Genomic DNA, 18,786 nt, shown 5'->3' with positions numbered 1-18,786 from the left:
GGCAGGCAAACCATAAGGGACACTGAACTTAAGGAAACAAACAGGGCTGCTGGAGGGGAGGTGGGTGGGGGTAAGGGATAATTGCGTGATGGGCATTAAGGAGGGCACATGATGTAATGAACACTGGGTGTTATATGCAAATGATGAATCACTAAATGCTACCTTTGAAACTAATTTAAAAAAAAAAAGAAGAAGAGGAAGAAGCCGCCATAAGTGATTCTTAACGATAGAGAACAAACTAAGGGTTGATGGAAGGAAATGGATGGGGGATGGGCTAGACAGATGATGGGTATTAAAGAGGACACTTGTGATGAGCAGTGGGGGTTGTATGTAACTGATGAATCACTGAACTCTACTCCAGAAACCAATACTGCACTGTATGTTACCTAATAAAATTAATATATATAGTTATTATTTCCAATTCTGACATGTATCCTTCTAATATTTTTAATAAAATATTTAGAACATTTTAAATAAAGTCTTAGTACCTTTCCACCCCACCCTCCACTCAGCAGTATTCCTGCCTCGCATCAGGGACAACCACTAGCATGATTTTGTGTTTAACTCTCCAGGCCATATTTTTATACTTTTACTGCAGGTGTATGTACCTCACAATCAAGTTCTTAAGAAACACACATTATAATCAGTTGGTAAATATTAACAAGTGAAAATATGAGGTATCTGAATTTAACTTTAAAAACAGAAAATCTTAGCAGCATTGAAGAAATGAACTATGTGTAATTGTCACACAATACAAAAAGAAAGACCTCTCACTTACCCCTACTAGAGATTACATATTTTTAATAAGAGAAAAATCACACTTTCCAGCATGAATTTCACTGGTACACACACACAAAGTCTTCGGCTATTAATTTCAATTACTCTGAGCAATAAAAGATGTTCAAACTCCTGCATCTGATGGAACTCCTGTAAAGATATCAAGATGTAAGATGAAATTGATCTGAGAATTCTGCATGGCTTTTTTTTTAATACAAAATATGAAACATTCAGCAACCATCTAAGCAGTTTAATTACACATAAGTGTCATCAATGTTGAAGACACATTAAAAAAATCCATAATAAAAACAGAAATTAGATTTTCATTGTTGATAAAAACTGAGCACTTTCTCCAACTATTACTGACAACTCACAAAGTCAAATGTGACCCTCAAAGCTAACTGAGAGAGCACCAACCCTAAGTGTCACAACACAGAAGGCAGCTGTGGTGGCAGAGACCCAACCTTATCAAAAGATGCCACGTCTCATCAGCCACCACCACTCCCCAGACACAGAGTTGAAGGAGGGAGAGAGAAACAAAAGAGAAAGGAGCAGCTACTAGAATTGGCAAGAGGCTAATGCCAGCCACATAATCAGAACCTGGAGTGAATATAGGGAGATCCATTAAAATAGTTCTGAAGAGCCCCTAATATAACTGACTAAAAAATAAAAGCACAAAGCAGTGACAATTACACACACTTTATTCCATTTTACATTACAATTTTAAAAACTTAAAAAATACCGTATAGCCTACTATCAGTGGCATTAATGAAAACTGACCAGGACTCTGAAAACTTCTCCCCAGTGAAACTGTACCCAGAACACTAGATTTATTCCATTTTTTTTTTTTTTTAAGATTTTATTTATTTATTTGACAGAGAGAGACATAGCAAGAGAGGGAACACAAGCAGGGGGAGAAGGAGAGGGAGAAGCAGGCTTCCCCGTGGGGCAGGGAACCCAATGTAGGGCTCGATCCCAGGACCCCGGGATCACGACCCAAGCGGAAGGCAGACGCTTAACAACTGAGCCACCCAGGTGCCCCAATTTATTCCATGTTGATAAAAGTTTATTGAGAGTGGTCACATAAGTAAACACTATGCATGGCTATAAAAAAACTGTTCTACCTAATTAACCTAAAATGTAAATTAAACAATGAGATGCTTTTCTAGCCTATTAACTTGTTTCCTGTTAAATAATAATGTCTATGCTTAGCCCTGTTTTAAGGGAAAGAGCATTCCTCTGCTGTCCTAGTGGGAATGTGTAAATAGATACAAACTTGTCTGGCTATCAGCAGGCAGTATGTATCAAGGGCAGTTTGTACCTATCACCTACTAACTACACTTCCAAAAATTTCCCCTAACAAAATCATCTGAATACATACAAAATTTATACATAAGGATATATGTAAGGATATGTACTGAGAAGTTATAATAGAGGTAAAATAAAAACTTAAATTTTAAATTATAAAAGAATGGTTAAAAATACAGTACCTCTTATGCAATGAAACAGTATACAGATACTAAAAAGTCTGTTTCTGGAGACATTTAATAGCAACACAAGGACAAAAGTATGCATCTTGTAATAAACATTACATGTTGTCTATATGTGAATATAAATTATCAGTAAACAAATTTAAAGGAGCAGGAAAAGGCAACAACAAAAGGGTAAGAAAATAAACCAAAAGTATATTTACCATCCAGCATTTATAGTCAATTTCTGTGTTTTGAAACATTCCTATCTTTCCTGAATTTTCCACAATGACTGTATAATCGGAAAGAAAAATATAATATATACTTAAAAGAAAAAAAATAATAAACATAACTTTTAGAGGTAACAGATTAATAACAGGATGACAGCCTGGAAAATGTGTTTAAATAAAAGCTGTATTCAGAACTCCCTTTTTCTTGATAGTTGTTTCCTTCTCCCAAGCAACTTTCTTGATCAACTACTCAGTCCCCTGACCCCTACCTAAGTGGGGTCACGTCACTAGTCCTCACCAACTGATGAGCTAAAGAAATGGGATCACAATGTCAATGTCTACTGTTCCATACTGTAGAATACTGGCTAACCAAAGAAACCATTTATCATGAGTTTATGAGCTAAAAGAATAATTTTTTTAATCATGTATGACTATCTTTGCAATTTTGCTGAAGGACAGTCATTAGATTAAAAAACTGACTCTCTTAAACATTCTAAATACCGGAACAAATGGAAAAGTTGAAGGACTATGTGAAAGTATACTAATGTGCGCTGACATAGCTTACACAATCAAAATCTGCTTTGGGAAACAAACTAAAAATGGTTTGAGAATGGTATTTAATCACAATTACAATTTGAAGCCCAAAGAGACATTATTAAGACAAGTAGAAAAACAATGTATGCTCAAGAAAAATCTATCATCATGGTTAAAGATTTAAAAGAAGAAAATTCAGTTGGATTAGAACTCTTCTATCATAAGACATTTGAGTGTGACATTTGTTGACAGAAAAAAGAGTTGCTAAAATTGAAGAATGCCCAAAGAACTCTTTCAAGAACTATTTATTTATTTAAGAACAATTTAAAGAAGCTGAATCACCTAAATCCTGGCTAAAGGTGAGAAAGGCATTTCCTTCAACTGAAGAAAAAGCAGTAAATGTTCTCTGCAGCTTACTACCACCTACTAGCACAACAAAGTTTCTCAGTGATGAGAAAAACGATAATATTCATGCTGTCTGCTTTTCAGATGCTGAGCTTTTTCCAAAACTCTAGAAAGGACTAAGAGGACTAAGATGGGTGACCTTGGGTGAAAGTCTCCAGAGTCTTAGAGAAAGTTCTTGGTCTGAAACCAGATGGTACAATTCGTAGAGTAGTTAAGTTAGCTGTTCCCAACACATCAGTATTTAAAGGCATAAATATTGTTGCTTCTGTCTTAATGAACCTTATAAAGCAGACAGCCACCAGAGCAAGAAATGAACCCTCCACAGTTCACTCCCACTGAGGATCCATCAAAAACAAATGTCCATATGCAAACCTGAACACCGACCAGAGAGTAAAACTGCATTCAACCCTGTAGGAGGACTGGCGGGGAGTCTTTGCAAACTCAAGTCCACCTCTTTTGTTATTTGACCTAAAGAACCATCAGACTGTCTTCATTATAATGATGCACATTTGTATGTATGAGAGCTATAATTTATTGATTCCAAGTCTCTTTTCCTCAGAGCCAGTTTAAAACAATTAGGATTTGCAAGCTGTTCCATAAAAGATAAGCACTCAGCATCAAGGGTGATATTTCACAAAAGCTGACTAGTGCATGTTAAGTAGGTGATTGCTTCTGTGGCCTTCAAGTGCCTCAGCCGTCCCTGTCCAAGGCAACTGTCCTCCCTGTTCAAGGTAATGATGTTGATATTTTAAGGGTGTGGGGTGGGGGGGAGGTGGGAAGTGGATTTTAAGCTTAATCACTAACCGAGTTCAAATTTTAGAAAGCATTTCTCACTGTTTCAATAGCTGTAGGACTTGAGAGCTTTATTCTCTCCTTCAAGAGAAAAAATTAACAAGCCAGCTGAGGTTACCATTATCAATTGTACCTGTCTTCTTTCTACCAGTGCTCCTCTGTAACTTCAAACTCTCGAAAGCTTTTGGTAAGTTAATATAAGATCAAAATTAACAGTATAGTCCATCAGCCAGTTCTGTATTAAGTCAGTAGATAATGTAAGACATAGGAAACAGAATCAAAGAGATGCAATAAATTTGTGCATTCATCATTTACTGAACTGCCACCATATTAGAAAGGGAAGATGAAAGTAAATTTAAAAGATCAGTCCTTGATGGGAGAAAAAGGCTTATGAAAGTACTATACATGGTGAGCTAAGCAATATAACAAAATGCCAGGGGAGTCGGGTCAGGATCCTTTCACTCATCTGGAAGGATGAATAAATGTTTGACAGATGTCAAGGAAACGGGATCCAGTTAAAAACCATCTGTCTCAAAGGAACTAATGGGGCGCCTGGGTGACTCAGCCGGTTAAGCGTCTGACTTCAGCTCAGGTCATGATCCTGGGGTCCTGGGATCGAGCCCCTCATTGGGCTCCCAGTTCAGTGAGGAATCTGCTTCTCCCTCTCCGTCTGCCCCTCCCCTCCACTCGTGCTCTCTCTCACTCGCTCTGCTCTCTGCCAAATAAACAAAAAATATTTTTAAAAAATACTTTTAAAAAAAGGAACTAAAGAAGGCACAAATAAGCAAAGCTCTCACATCCTTTCACCAGGGCATAAATTTAACTGTCTACAGATATTGGTAAATGTCCCTGGGGCAGGGGTAAGGAGGGGGTGGGTTGGTTAAATCATCCCCAGCTAAGAACTTTTTAGAGAATTAACACTTACACACACACACACAATCTGATTCTTTATTGTATATTCCACTTATTCCTGTTGCTCCCATGCATTTCCTCTCTCCCCCACACACACTCCCACACTCCTCTATTCAATGGGTGAAGCCAGGCAGGCTCAGCCCCTTGGCTGCATTTTGCTCCCTTTACCCCAATACCTCTGAGTTCAAGGACAGAGTCACAGGGACCAGTGCACAGCCAGCAGGAAGCAGGGGTGTTTCCGGAAAAGGCCATGCAGCATACAAAATGACTGCTTACTCAGACATGGAGAAAAAAACTAGTAGCTGCTCAGATAATTATATATATATATATATACCAGTTGATAAAAATCATGGCTGTTTTAAAAGAAAATAAAGTTACTTAATAACCCCCTCCCTGTCTCACAATCAGAATGCTACAGATATTTTAGATTTATACACCCACACACTTCTAAAATAAATGAAGTTTACAAAATTAAATTGAAAGTAAAACATGTCAAGACAAAAACAACAAATGAACACTCAAGGAAAAAAACAGAAAAAGGATGCTAAAAAACCCAAGATGGATTTGTTACTTGTAATTAAACCCTAGATTTGCACTCTTGCATTTATTTGCCAACCAAAAAAATACATATTACAATATTCCCAAAAGAGCTGATAAGAATGAAGTCCTCTTGGGGTACAGATGACCTCTACTAACTGTCCAAACTGCTTCAGACTGGACAAGGTATCAGCATGGACAAAGATGGCGCTAGCATCCAAGTTTCTGAGACCATTTTGTTTAATTTGGGGGATGAAAACTGGAAGACTACATACCAAATCCAGGCAACCAACATGTACTTAAAAATAACACTCACTGTGTTACTTTAAAGCTTTAATTTGAAAACAAAGATTTCACATAAAAATTTCAATTTCCAACTTCTCTTAAAAAAATCCAGAGATCTGGCAACACTGGGGGTAAATTTTTCCATGGCAACATGGACACAGTACCTATAGTACCTGCCCTAGAGTCAGGCACATACCTTCTTTGTTTTCCCCAGTCCCCACTGGACCTGCTTCACATGGTGAGTTACCTGATTGGCCCCACTTACCAGCTGAGCCTGCAACTTTACTTTAGATAAAGAACCAAGACAAAGGAAGTTTACCAGTCTCCTTCCCCAGTTAAAAATGAGCAAGTCAATCATGAAGAATGAATCAAGGTTAAATGCTCAAAAGACAATGCTTTCCTCTATAGACAAGAAGGAAAAATGGATAATACAACTTTGGTATTACCCATCCCTACAGACTATAAAACCAGAAGGATATACTACTACTGAGCAGAAGGACTAAAACTACTTAGAATGTTTTCCCACTTAGAATGTTTCCCTATTGTATAGATCAGAAAGTACTTTCAGAAGAAAAGTGTACTACAATGCATAATCTGGCTCTCATTCTTCACCCCTCCCTACATACACTGCCTTCCTACCATAGATGGAGTTACCTGCCCATGGAGTTACCAGCCCAGGTCCAAGCAACTGGGCTCAGCTGGCACAAGCAGGGGTTTGAAATAAGATTATGCACTGGAACTTGCTCTCCTGCAACTCTCCCATCACCATGAGGATGTGCCCAGGCTATGCTGTTGGATGGTACGGGATCCATGGTTGCCCAGTGGCTTCCAGCTTAGATCAGTAGATCAGCCAGCTGAACACAGACAAATCAGCCTAGGGATGATAAGCAGACAGCTTAGCTAACCCATCACACAAGCAATAACCATGTGTTGTTTTATGCCTCCAAAGTTTGTTACGCAGCAAAAGCTAACTGAAAAAATATAGTTTATTAATAAATCATTTGATTTGGTTCAGAAGATGGTTAATTTCCTGAAGTTTCCTCTCAAGCCTACACTCGATGAGAAAACAGGTTAGTTTCAGGCTGGTGGAAGAAAGAAAGGACAGATTCAAATTCAAAATAAGCATAAGCAGTTGATAAAACAAGTGAAAGTCTAGCAGTTTTTGAGAAAAAAAATCTAAACAATCATAAATAGGCAGTTGGGGATATCTGTTCTCTGTATAACATTAAGTTTTTTTTAAAGAAACAAGCAATTTCTTAAGTATATTATGAAATATACTTGTTCTCTTCCTCCTTGTTTTTAAAGTATAAAAAGAGGGACATCTGGGTGGCTCAGTCAGTTAAGCAACTGCCTTCGGCTCAGGTCATGATCCCAGGGTCCTGGGATTGAGTCCTGCATTGGGCTCCCTGCTCAGCAGGAGCCGGCTTCTCTCTGCCTGTTTCTGCCTGCCGCTCCCTCTGCTTGTGCTCTCTGACAAATAAAATAAAATCTTTAAAAAATAATAAAATAAAAAAGTATAAAAAGAAACTCCTCTTGACTTTCCTAGTGAACAAAACACTAAAAATTAAGAAAATAGTTACATACATAACTAATGAATCATTGAACACTACATCAAAAACTAATGATGTACTATACAGTCGCTAACTGAACATAATAAAAAAATATTTTATTGCTATTTATACCTTAAATCTGCATCTTGCCTTATGGATTACAAAGCATTTTCCCTAGACTTCTCTCTTTTGATCCAGTAAAGTTGGTACAATTACAACCCTTTACTTTTGCTGAAGAAAAACAAAGCTTTGAGTAAAATACTTGTCTGTGATGACTCTGCTAAAAAGAGGCAATAACAGAGATGGAACCCACATCTTCTGCCTCTAAGTTAGTGCTTTTTCCACTTCACTCTGTACATAAAAGAATTATGTAAATTCCAAATACACTGCCCAATCACTGAAATGTTTTCTTTGTCCTCCCCTACTATATTTCCTATGATCCATCCCCCCCCCCCAAAGAAATGCATTTAGGGCCAGAATATTCCATATGCACTTGTTTAAAGGTTTATATGATGAATATAATAAAGTATTAAAAACTTAAATGTGCTATAAATCCAACTTACTACAGCTATTTTAAGACATCTTTTAAATAATCCTTTCTCTTGTTAAGAATATTTACAACCCATTTCAGGCCGAAAAGTGTCCCTATTTGTCAGAAACCATATCCTAAAGCCTTAACTTTAAAAAAAGGTATTCTCTTCATGATGTATACGTATTTTCTATTTCTCTTTTCCACCACTCTCAATACCCGTATTTCTTTCTTGCCCCATTCTTCTTTTACTTTGTATCTTTAGATCTTTCCTTTAACTCTTTTATAATAAAAAACTGGAATATATTTTTATTGTACTTACTGATATGTTTATTCAAGAGTTTGGCATTTATTCTTATTTTTAAAAGTGGATAAGTAGAATGATTTGTATATTCTTTCCAAAATATAAAAAAGAAAACCACTTATAAAATTTATTTTAAAAAGGTCATTGGAGTTCTTAAGTTTGACTTGTACCATGAGCTGTTTCTGGGAATGTTTTTAAATGTTTGAATAAAAATTTTAAAACCTAAAGGGTTAGAAAGGAATCCAATTATAATGAAATGCACTACAATATCATTTAAAACCAATTACGTTGAAAAATTAAATTACTGGGAGTACATGTAAGTAGATCCTGGTTAAAAACCTCAATTTCAAAAACCTTCAAAAAACAAAAGTTGAAATAATATTAACGCTGAATAACTAAGACTTTCACATAACAGATTATCGTACAATAACCCTACAAAGTAAGTACTATTGTCATCACAATATATGTATAAAGGGCTTAAAGAAGCTAAGTATAAGTGTCCAAGGTTATACAGCTCCCAAGTGGCACAGCTGAGTCTTGAACCTTTCTCCCACCTTCCTATTAAACCCCTTCTCATCGCCACTGGCACCACTCATCATTCAGGACCTTTCTCAACTCAGTCCTAGCCACCAACATGGTTTCTCTGTGAGTCTTTTCCTAGCCATTCCAACTTTCACAGACACTCCACTGCCCATGTAAGATTGAGTCTAGGCTCTTGAATCAGGAATTCAAGCCCCTCAGCTGGCCGCCCTCCTCTCCAGCATAAGAACCACAGAAAACATAAGGCCTGCATTCAGCTGTTATGATTCCTGCTATTCTCCCATCACCTCCCTCCCTCCCTAATATCGTTAGTTCTGTCTAGAACATCTTCTGCTGGGTACTATTGCCACTTATTGAAATTCCACTCATCGTTCCAGGCATAGCACAAATACTACAATCCCAGTGAAGCCTTCCATCTCCAGCCAGAAGTGATCTTGCCTCCCTCTGCATTCTTACACCCCTATAATCATAGCAAGACATTTATTAAACATGTCCTTAAAATGTAATTATTTGTGCCATGAATTTTTTTTTCAATTCCTCAAACATAGCATACTCATTTCACTGCCAGATTCATAGCATAGAACATTCCTTTCTCTCCTTTTCCCTTAGCTAATTCTTACTTTTTCCTTCAAATCTCAATTTACAGGAAACTTCCTTTAAAAAGTTTTCCTTCACTGCCCCCACCCAACTCTGGGTCAAGTGCCCATAGTGGATACTACCTCATCACAGCCGATAGACTGCTAACTGGCTGTTTACTTGTCTGTTCCCTCAGCAGACTCTAAATTTCATCAGAGACTCCATTTATTTTGTTCATGGTTGTGTTCCAATACCTTGCATAGTGCTGGGCATGTAGATGGAACATTTTTAAATGAATTTACAATTAAATTTTCTTTATTATCCTGATTAATCCAGAGATAAATTTCAGAGAACAAGACTTTGCAAATAGGATGTACTAATTAAATAACTGCTGCATGAAATAATTCTAGTGGTAAATGGCCTAGATTAATTATCTTAAGCCTTCAAACAATATGGATTGAACTGAAAAACAGTGTAAATATGAATACTTAATATGTCTAGAGTAAACAAGGATAAACATTTCAAATTGACTTGAACACATGTGTTAAAACTTACAACTGAATCAAACCTAGAGGATTTCCTTGACTTACTACAAATCACTTTAATTGATCATTGTCATTTGCAGCTACCTGCATTCCTCAATTATTATTTATCTGCACTATGGAGCTCTAAACTCCCAATTACTTAGGCTCTTTATCATCTGGGTCCATTCTGGGTACTGCTTCGATGTACCAATTGCTGCTCACAGGAAAACCTATTTTGCCATTTTAAAGCCTTCACCCTCCCACCATCAAGCATTTTTTTTTCTTTCTATGATCTATAAAACTTGCCTATCTCTTCTTCCTTTAAGGAAGCTTTTGGTGTTTGGCTCAGAGGAGGGCAAGGTGCAACTGCCTTCATTCATCCCAAATCCGAGTTCATCCAACACCAGCCATTTCCACCATGCCACCTAAGTTCGGCCCCAACAAGATCAAAGTCGTATACCTGATGTGCACTGGTGGGGAAGTCGATGCCATGTCTGCCCTGTCCCTGAAGATCAGCCCCCTGGGTCTGACTGAAGTAGTACTTTCTGCCTCTGCCCTGATTATCAGAACCCTCAAGGAATCACCAAGGGACAGAAAGAAGCAGAAAAACATTAAGCACAGTGGAAATAATCACTTTTGGTGAGATTGTCAACATTGCCCAACAGATGTGTCATGGATCTTTAGCCAGAGAACTCTCTGGAACCATTAAAGAGATCCTGGGGATTGTCCAATCTATGAGCTGCAATGTTGATGGCTGGCACCCTCATGACATCATAGATGACATCAACAGGCGGTGCAGTGGAATGCCCAGCTAGTTAAGAACTACAAAGGAAAATATTTCAATAATGGATCATTTGACAACCAACCAACCTACCAACCAAATAAATAAATAAATACTAAGCATAGGTCACTTCTTCAATGATATCTCTCTTCATTCAGAAAAGCCTAGTTCAGGCTTACTTTAATTCACTCCTCCATTCATCTCTAAGCTCATTCATTCATCCATGAGCACTCATTCATTCATGAGCACTTATATGGCAAATCTGATGCATAGGGTATACTCTAAATGTTCATCAGCTAGCTGGATTCATGTAACCACAAATACTCCCATCTCCCAAACACTCCAAGCACCAGCATTGTACAGATCTACATTAAGAGTTATAAGAATTTCAGGGAGGTGTACATATCTAAGAAAGGCCTGATTAGTCTCTTAGGATCATTCATAACCATTAATAACAAGACACCAGAAACAAGGTTAAAAATCTAAAGGACAAACTCAAATATATTTGCAATATATGAGAATGAAGGGATTAATCATCTCTTTTAAAAAATAGAAAAAAAAAACTGTAGTAAAGGATACAAAAGGATATGTAAACAGGCTGTTCACAGAGTGCATACAGCCCTAACATATAACATAGTTTATTTCACTAATAATTGCAAATTAAAATGATAAAATAAAATCATATTCTTGTTTCTCTGTTTTGTACAGATGGAAAAAAAGCTTTGGCATAGGTACACCTTGCTATAAGAGTATTAACTAGAATAATTTTTCAGGGTGCCTGGGTGGCTCAGATGGTAAAGCATCTGCCTTCAGCTTGGGTCATGAGCTTGGTCCTGGAATCCAGCCCTGCATGGGCTCCCCGCTCAGCAGGGAGTCTGCTTCTCTCTCTCTCTCTGCCCCTCCCCACCTCTCGTGTGTGTGTGTGTGTGTGTGTGTGTGTGTGTGTGTGTGTGTGTGTGTGTAGGTGTGCATATAATTTCACTGCAGATTAGTAAAAAAAATAAGAAAAACAGATAGATTAAATGGATTAATTTATTAATTTATTGTTAATTTATTAATTTATTAATTTAGTCATTGAGATACTGGTAGCAGTTAAAACAGGCAAGGCAGAAATTTATGTGCTAACATGTAATACACTAACAAGAAAGAAAAACACTATACAATAGTATGAACAGAAGGAAAACATTTCATAATAGAATCACCCCAGTGACAATGTTATACGGATAACAATGCACTCTAGATTATTTTCATATTACTCCCAGATGTATCAAGACTGCAATTCAGAATTTCTGGGCTAGATTATCCTATCAGGCCCCTCCAGCTCTAAAATTCTTTAATTCTAAGAATTTTGTACAACACAGATCTTGTACATGGTATTATTGCAAGGTCCCAATGCGTCTCCCCTCTGTGTTGAAGGGCCCTTTATCGAAATGCAGCATGAAAATACTGGGGCTCCTGGGTGACTCAGTTGATTGAGCATCCCACTCTTGGTTTCAGCTCAGGTCATAATCTCAGGGTTGTGGGATTGAGCCCCGCGTAAGGCTCCATGCTTAATAGAGAGTCTGCTTGAGATTCTCTCTGTCCCTCTCCCTCAGCATTGCCCCCCAAAAATAAATCTTAAAAAAAAAAAAAGGCTAATAGAACCCTTTGAACATATAAAGAGATAAATAACAGTAAACACTGCTTATATGGTATATCTAATCTAAAAATGCTAACTGTAAATCAAATCTGATTAGAGAACAATCATAAACAGCAATGGGGCTTCTTTGCAATGGGCAGGACTGGGATTTGTCTAAAGATCTGGTGACAAAGACCACTGTTTTGGCTCCAGATAGCAAGCAAGTCAAAAAAATCTATCTGAACCTCCACTACCTCAACTGTAAAATGAAAATAAGAATGAAAGTATTATATAGATAACATGTAAAGAGTGCCTAATACATTACTTGGGACAAAATAGGTTCTCAAACACTTGTCTAACAAAAAGTTACATCATTGTTGCTTTTGTTAAGGTATCTAGTTTGTTGCCCTGAATTTTTGTAACATCAAATCTGTTTTGTTCATCTGAATTTTTGTAACACCCTTCTCACAACCATCCTATTTTATCTTTATACTGCATGTTAGAAAGGAGTTCCCCAAAAGTCTATCTGTTGAAATATTCTTACCCGCCATATGTGAAAATCTGTTAACTCAGAAACTTAGGGAGAAAGCATACTTACAAAGCACACCCCCAAAACTCCGTGTTGTTCTCCTCTGTGTTCTCCTCAGTGCTCTTCTTAGGCACATGTGTTTGCCTCCTATCATTTCTTCATGAGGTTCAGGGCAAAAGGCCTAGTCAAGTAGATGATCTTTGGTCGCCCCTACACTTTCCCCAAACCACCTACAGATAAATGAAACAAGGGGGTAAAATACAACTACAACCTTAATTTTTTTATATATAAAGGATAAAAATAAGCTCACCTTCACCATGCACAATTTACAGCATAACAGACAACAGAGAAAGTGTTCCTTGGATCATGCAAAAGCCCCAGTGAACTCACAGGAATTCTTCACATCCAAGTACCCAGCCAGCATACCCTTCACTGGTCACTTCCACTCATGCCTGGTTACCCCTTGGGCTGGCTACTGTGAACTGTAGCCCAAGTCTGGCTAAAAATACTGTCCCTGAGCATGTCTATCTGTGGGTAAACTCACTAAGGCAGGTAATGAAGTTGACATGTTACTTCTGAATTTAATGGCCCAATTGTATTTCTAAGCCAATAATGAACTATCCGCCAGCACTCCTAAAGGAAATATTTTATAAGCTGCCCAACTCTTCCCACATTTAGTACTGCAAATCAATAAGTAAAAGTAAAATGTCTCTGGCTGTAAGAGAGAGCTATGGCCAGAAATATTTTCAATTCTCTGTGACTGCTTTCAAAGCCATCTCTAAGAATCCACAGAAAGTTCGTCTGGGAACTGGTCATTGTCTACATAAAAAGTAGTTCTGGGAATACATCTATAAACAACTTCAAGAAAAAAAGTACTCTGGAAAAATTAAATCACAATAAACTGTCCGAGAGTTCAAAGTGACCCATATCACACAATGACAGAGAGGACACAGGTAACATGCACACACAATTCACTCATCTAACAAAGAGGCAAACTTCCCCAGCTGAGTTACACAACCAAATTTTTCTGTACTAATGTGAAATGGCTGAAGTTTTAATCTTCTGTGCTGCCAATACAGTAGTCACTAGCCACATGTGGCTACTGAGCTCTTAAAACCTGGTGGGTTTGAAGTGACAAGGGTTGTAGGCGTAAAATATAAATAACAGAATGTGAAGACTTACTGCCGTTAAAAAAATTGTTTTAAAAATGAAAAATATCTCAAAAAGGTTCATATTGACTACATGTTAAAATGAAAATGTTCTGGATATACTGTGCTAAATTCTTAAAAATTTCACCATTTTCTTTTTACTTGTTTAAGGTGGGCACTAGAAAATTTAAAACTTGTGTGGTTCATATTATATTTCTATTACACAGCACGGTCCTGCCGAATTAATAAAATAAGTAACAAATACTGAGCCCTTCCACTGTGTCAGGAGGCCCTGTGCTGGATACTCTACACCCTCCTTAGAACAAGGCTGCAAAGTGGTTTTACAAGACATCTGCCTAAGTGACTGAGCTTCATCAAACCAATAAAGGATGCAGCTGGAATTCAATGTCAGGCGTTCCTACCAAATAACTTAAGTAAGGGACTGTTAGCCAACGTTGGGGCAACTTCCACGATGGCCTAGGAAAGTCAGGTCGCTGATACAGCGTTCCCGAGAGCAGCAAACTTGTAACCATTGAACAGGTACAAAACGTCAAGTTAGATCTCAGGCAAGTTAACACCAGAATAAGCCCAATATCCTTGACAGCTTAGGCTTCGCAGCTGCTAGCAGCCATACTAGCTGCTCCCCAGGAAAGGACTAACGCAGTTCAAATTCCCTGGATAACCTGACCACGACCTAACCGTGAACACTCATGCTGAGGGAGGGGCGTCGGGATACCAGACACGCTGGCTCCCCCACCTTGACACACACTCCACCCATCGCGGCCACACCCCAGAACTGCGCGCAGCTTTGGCGTCCCCACCTCAGGGACTAATGAAAGTGGGATCTAAAACTTCTAAGATAGGATAGGGAAGTAGTAAAGAAAGGGCGAGGAGGCAGTTGGGGGCAGGTACCTGAGATAGAAGAGGACCCCAGGTCCTTAAAGCCGGATCATCGCCGAGGCCCCTCCCGGCTCCCACGGCCGCCAGCGACCCAGAAGGTGCAACTGACCTGACGCTGCGGCACAACCGCCTGTGCTTTCCCCAGACTCGCAGCTATGGCAACTTGAACTAGCCGCCTAGCCACAGCGAAAGAACAAGACCCCGCTGCTGCCGCTTAGCCCTCTGGGAGTTGTAGTCCATCTTGGCCTCAAAAGCAGGGAGTTGTCAAGAGAGAGGCCCGAAGAGAAACTTCAAATCCCAGGATGCCATATGACGGGCTTTAGGGCGACTTTGCCGGAAGAAGCCGGATTAGCTAGCACCTGAATCCCTAGGCCGCGCCCTCTTGCCCTGTTCTTTTTTTGTTAAAGGGCCAGTAGCTTATATAGGAGGGAAACACCTGATGGTGAATTAGCTGCCTTGCCCCCGACTGTAATTTATTCAGAAAAGTCTAAAATATTTACTTTTTTAAAAAATAAGAAAAATTCAAAGTAGTTGCAATAATAACAGATTCCGTTTCTTTTACTCCTTTCAAAATAGGGAAGAGTAATTTCCAGAAGTGAAATGTACAAATCCCCTTAATACCAGATCCCAGTGTCTTTTTCCGAAGGCTCACAAATTCTTAGAACTGGAAGGGAACAGAAATTATCTAGTCAAACTCTTTAGGCCTGGAAGGAGTGACTTACACAAAATCACATACTCATTAACAGCAAACCAAAGGCTGTAAGGCCGTCACTGCATAATTGCTGCTACATTCAGTCTACAGTGTCATCTCCTCAGTCATTTTAGAAGATGAGAGACGCATTCCACCGAGAGAAGTTGGTTTCAGTCGCAAAAAAAAAAAAAAAAAAAGTCTATAAAAACCTCAGCAAAGAATTCAACTTTGGAAAAGCTCAGAAGATGTGAAAATCAATTAGTCATGTAGAGCCTCATTTCCTCGTGCTCTGCCAAAAAGACCATTGATCGCTTCCTCTTCAAGGCTAAAATCAAAATTTACTTTATCTGTGAAAGCTTTCCTGGCTACCTTAAGAAGAGCTAGATCACATTAAAAGCACAGTTTCCCTGTGAAAGCTTTCCTGGCTACCTTAAGAAGAGCTAGATCACATTAAAAGCACAGTTTCCCTATTCTAATAATTTTGTGCTGTAATTATCCATTTCCCAGTTGGTCTCTTCCATCAGACTCAGCCCTTCAAGGGCAGGGGCCAAATCTTTTAAAAATCAGTGTCTCTCTTCTCAGTCTTTCCTCACTTCTCACTCTCCCTTCATCTCTCTCTCTCTCTCTCTCTCTCTCTCTTTCCACCCCCCCCCCCCCGTCCCTCTCATACACGCACAAAATCATAAATAATTAGCATACAAATTTGATATATTCGAATAAGTCAATTATTTCCTCTGGCCAACATTGAGGGGTAAAGTTTATTTCATAACCAGTTTGAACATAAAATAATTCTAAAAATTACCTATGTATTTTCATCCGTCTTCAAGCTGCTTACTCATAGTTGTATTCAAGACTATACTCCGCCTGGGTGGCTCAGTCGTTAAGCCTCTGCCTTCGGCTCAGGTCATGATCCCAGGGTCCTGGGATGGAGTCCCACATCAGGCTTCCTGCTCGGCAGGAAGCCTGCTTCTCCCTCTCACTCCCCCTGCTTGTGTTCCTGCTCTCGCTATCTCTCTCTCTGTCAAATAAATAAATAAAATCTTTAAAAAAAAAAGAATATACTCCACCTGATACAGAGATTGAGATAATTCAGAACAGCCATAAAGTTTTCCCATATGCATGGAGAAACATAACTCCATTTATCTGTTAACATTTTAATTTTTCAAAACAATTATATTCATTCATTTAATTCAGAAAATGTATGCAATATCTTTCTAGCATCCAGATACTTGTATTAGACACTAAAGATGCAGTAAACATGAAGAGATAAACAAGTTTCTTTGCCTTCATTTTGCTCAGAGTCAAGTGAAGAAAGGTACTACTAAACAAATTTCTACAAAGTAACTGTGTAGGTTTCCATGGAGAGACATGAAAGAGAAACTTTTTGAGGAAGTGATATCTGATCAAATGCAGGATCTAACAAAAAAGCTAATGTCATCTTGGGCTGCATTAATAAAAATTGTCCACAACCTCTCTTCACTAGTCCAACCATATTTAGAGAACAGATTAAATTCTGGAGTCCCCATTTTTAAAGTGATATTAACAAAATAAAGCAAAATCAGAGGACAAAACAGGGACATAATGGGTGGAGAATCAGATTCGAGTTCATTATAACCAAGATATTTTAAAATACACTATCAAATTAAAGCAGCTTTTTGTCAGATGGTGTGCTCTCCATCCACAGATGTGACACCGGAAAAAATCTAGTTAAGTCAGATCATAGAATCTTTCTCCTCCTTAACAAAATAGACAAAATAAGAAAGCCAACAAAAAATATTTTACACAAAATGTGTCTTATAACTCCTAAAAACATTTATTGCTTTTAATCAGTGTGACAGACCCACATTATCCAACCCCAAAGCCACACTCAAGTTGAATCACCTCATTTTAGAGTTGGAAAAGCCCACAAAGATTATCACCTGCAGAACCCTTCTGCTGCAAACAATGTAAATAGAAACATAGATTACATTGCTAGTAAATAGAAACAGAGAGAGATTACATTGCTAGTGCTGTTATAATAAAATACCTGATTTTAGAGTTGGAAAAACCCTAAAGGTTATCACCTGTAGAACCCTTCTTTTGCAAACAATGTAAATAGAAACATCAATTACATTGTTAGTAAATAGAAACAGAGAGATTACATTGTTAGTGCTGTTATAATAAAATACCACAGAATGGGTGGCTTTAAAAAACAGAGATTTATTTTTCACAGTTCTGGAAGCTGCAAGTCCAAGAGCAAGGTATCACCAGGTTTAGGATCTCCTGAAGACTCTTTCCTTGGCTTGCAGATAGTTGCCTTCTCTCTTTGTCCTCATATGGCCTTTTCCCCATGCAGGCAGGTACTTAATTCTCTCCTTCTTCTTATGAAGACACCAGTTATTTTGTGTTAGGGCCCCCATACTTAAAAACCTCATTAAACCTTAATCACCTGCTTAAAGGCACTTTCTTTAAATATGGTAATATTAATGCTTAGGGCTTCAACATATGAGGCTGGGGAGGAAGGCGGACCTGATTCAGCCTATAACACGATATCCTCAAAATTGTACCCATTTACTACTAGTGTCGTCAATGATCTTCCCACAACACAATACCTTGATAGTGGTAGATGTAGCAGATATTTTTGACACACCTCACCCATATCACCCCTTAACTTGAAATGATTCTACCACAGTGTTGGGCCCCAAAGTCTTGTTTATATTATATAAAGCCCCTTCTCTGACCATGGCTGATTGGCAAATGGCTGAAACAATTTGAGCCATTCAGGATCTTTATCCTTTAAAGGTTTAAAATTGGGACTCCAGCATTCAATTGATTGTCTGAAGAGTCTTGATGTACAGGTACAAACTGAGGTTGTCATGGTGAGGTGATCATCTTCATCAACCTTCAAGGAGAAATGGAAAAATCTAATCTGCAGAGAAAGAGAGAAATGAGTAAATCAGCAAAAGTAAACTGTGCAGTCCCAGAGGAAATAAGCCTAAGGGGACAGAACTTGGCTCCTGACAATTTCCAAGTTCCTGGCTTTAATCTCTTGTTATTTCCACTATATTTCACATACTTGTGTTCTGGGATGCATTAGAAGCAGCCAGAGGTGATTAAATGCACAGATTCTTGACCCAGACCACTTGGGTTCAAATCTTAGCTGTAATACCTCTCAG

General features: G+C 38.4%; 1 protein-coding gene and 1 pseudogene across 12 annotated transcripts in view; one reads left to right on the top strand and one right to left on the bottom strand.

The window, feature by feature from the left end:
- The window catches only part of CEP128 (centrosomal protein 128), a 393,596-nt gene extending 378,504 nt beyond the window's left edge, over positions 1–15,092 (bottom strand). For 11 of the 12 annotated variants that reach the window (XR_003516054.2, XR_003516053.2, XM_027572708.2 and 8 more), the window contains exons 1-3: positions 14,953–15,092; positions 12,962–13,122; positions 779–927 (exon numbers count right to left, since the gene is read on the bottom strand). The gene's annotated coding sequence lies outside the window, so the exon portion shown is untranslated. The remainder of the gene's footprint in view (positions 1–778; positions 928–12,961; positions 13,123–14,952) is intronic. The other variant, XM_027572709.2, reaches the window with a different exon arrangement.
- LOC113910461 lies at positions 10,383–10,783 on the top strand (annotated as a pseudogene).
- Positions 15,093–18,786: the final 3,694 nt, after the last annotated feature.

The sequence above is a fragment of the Zalophus californianus genome, chromosome 6, assembly GCF_009762305.2.
Source record: "Zalophus californianus isolate mZalCal1 chromosome 6, mZalCal1.pri.v2, whole genome shotgun sequence".
In the NCBI taxonomy this organism is placed as follows: domain Eukaryota; kingdom Metazoa; phylum Chordata; class Mammalia; order Carnivora; family Otariidae; genus Zalophus; species Zalophus californianus.
This window is presented reverse-complemented; position numbering and strand designations above follow the sequence as displayed.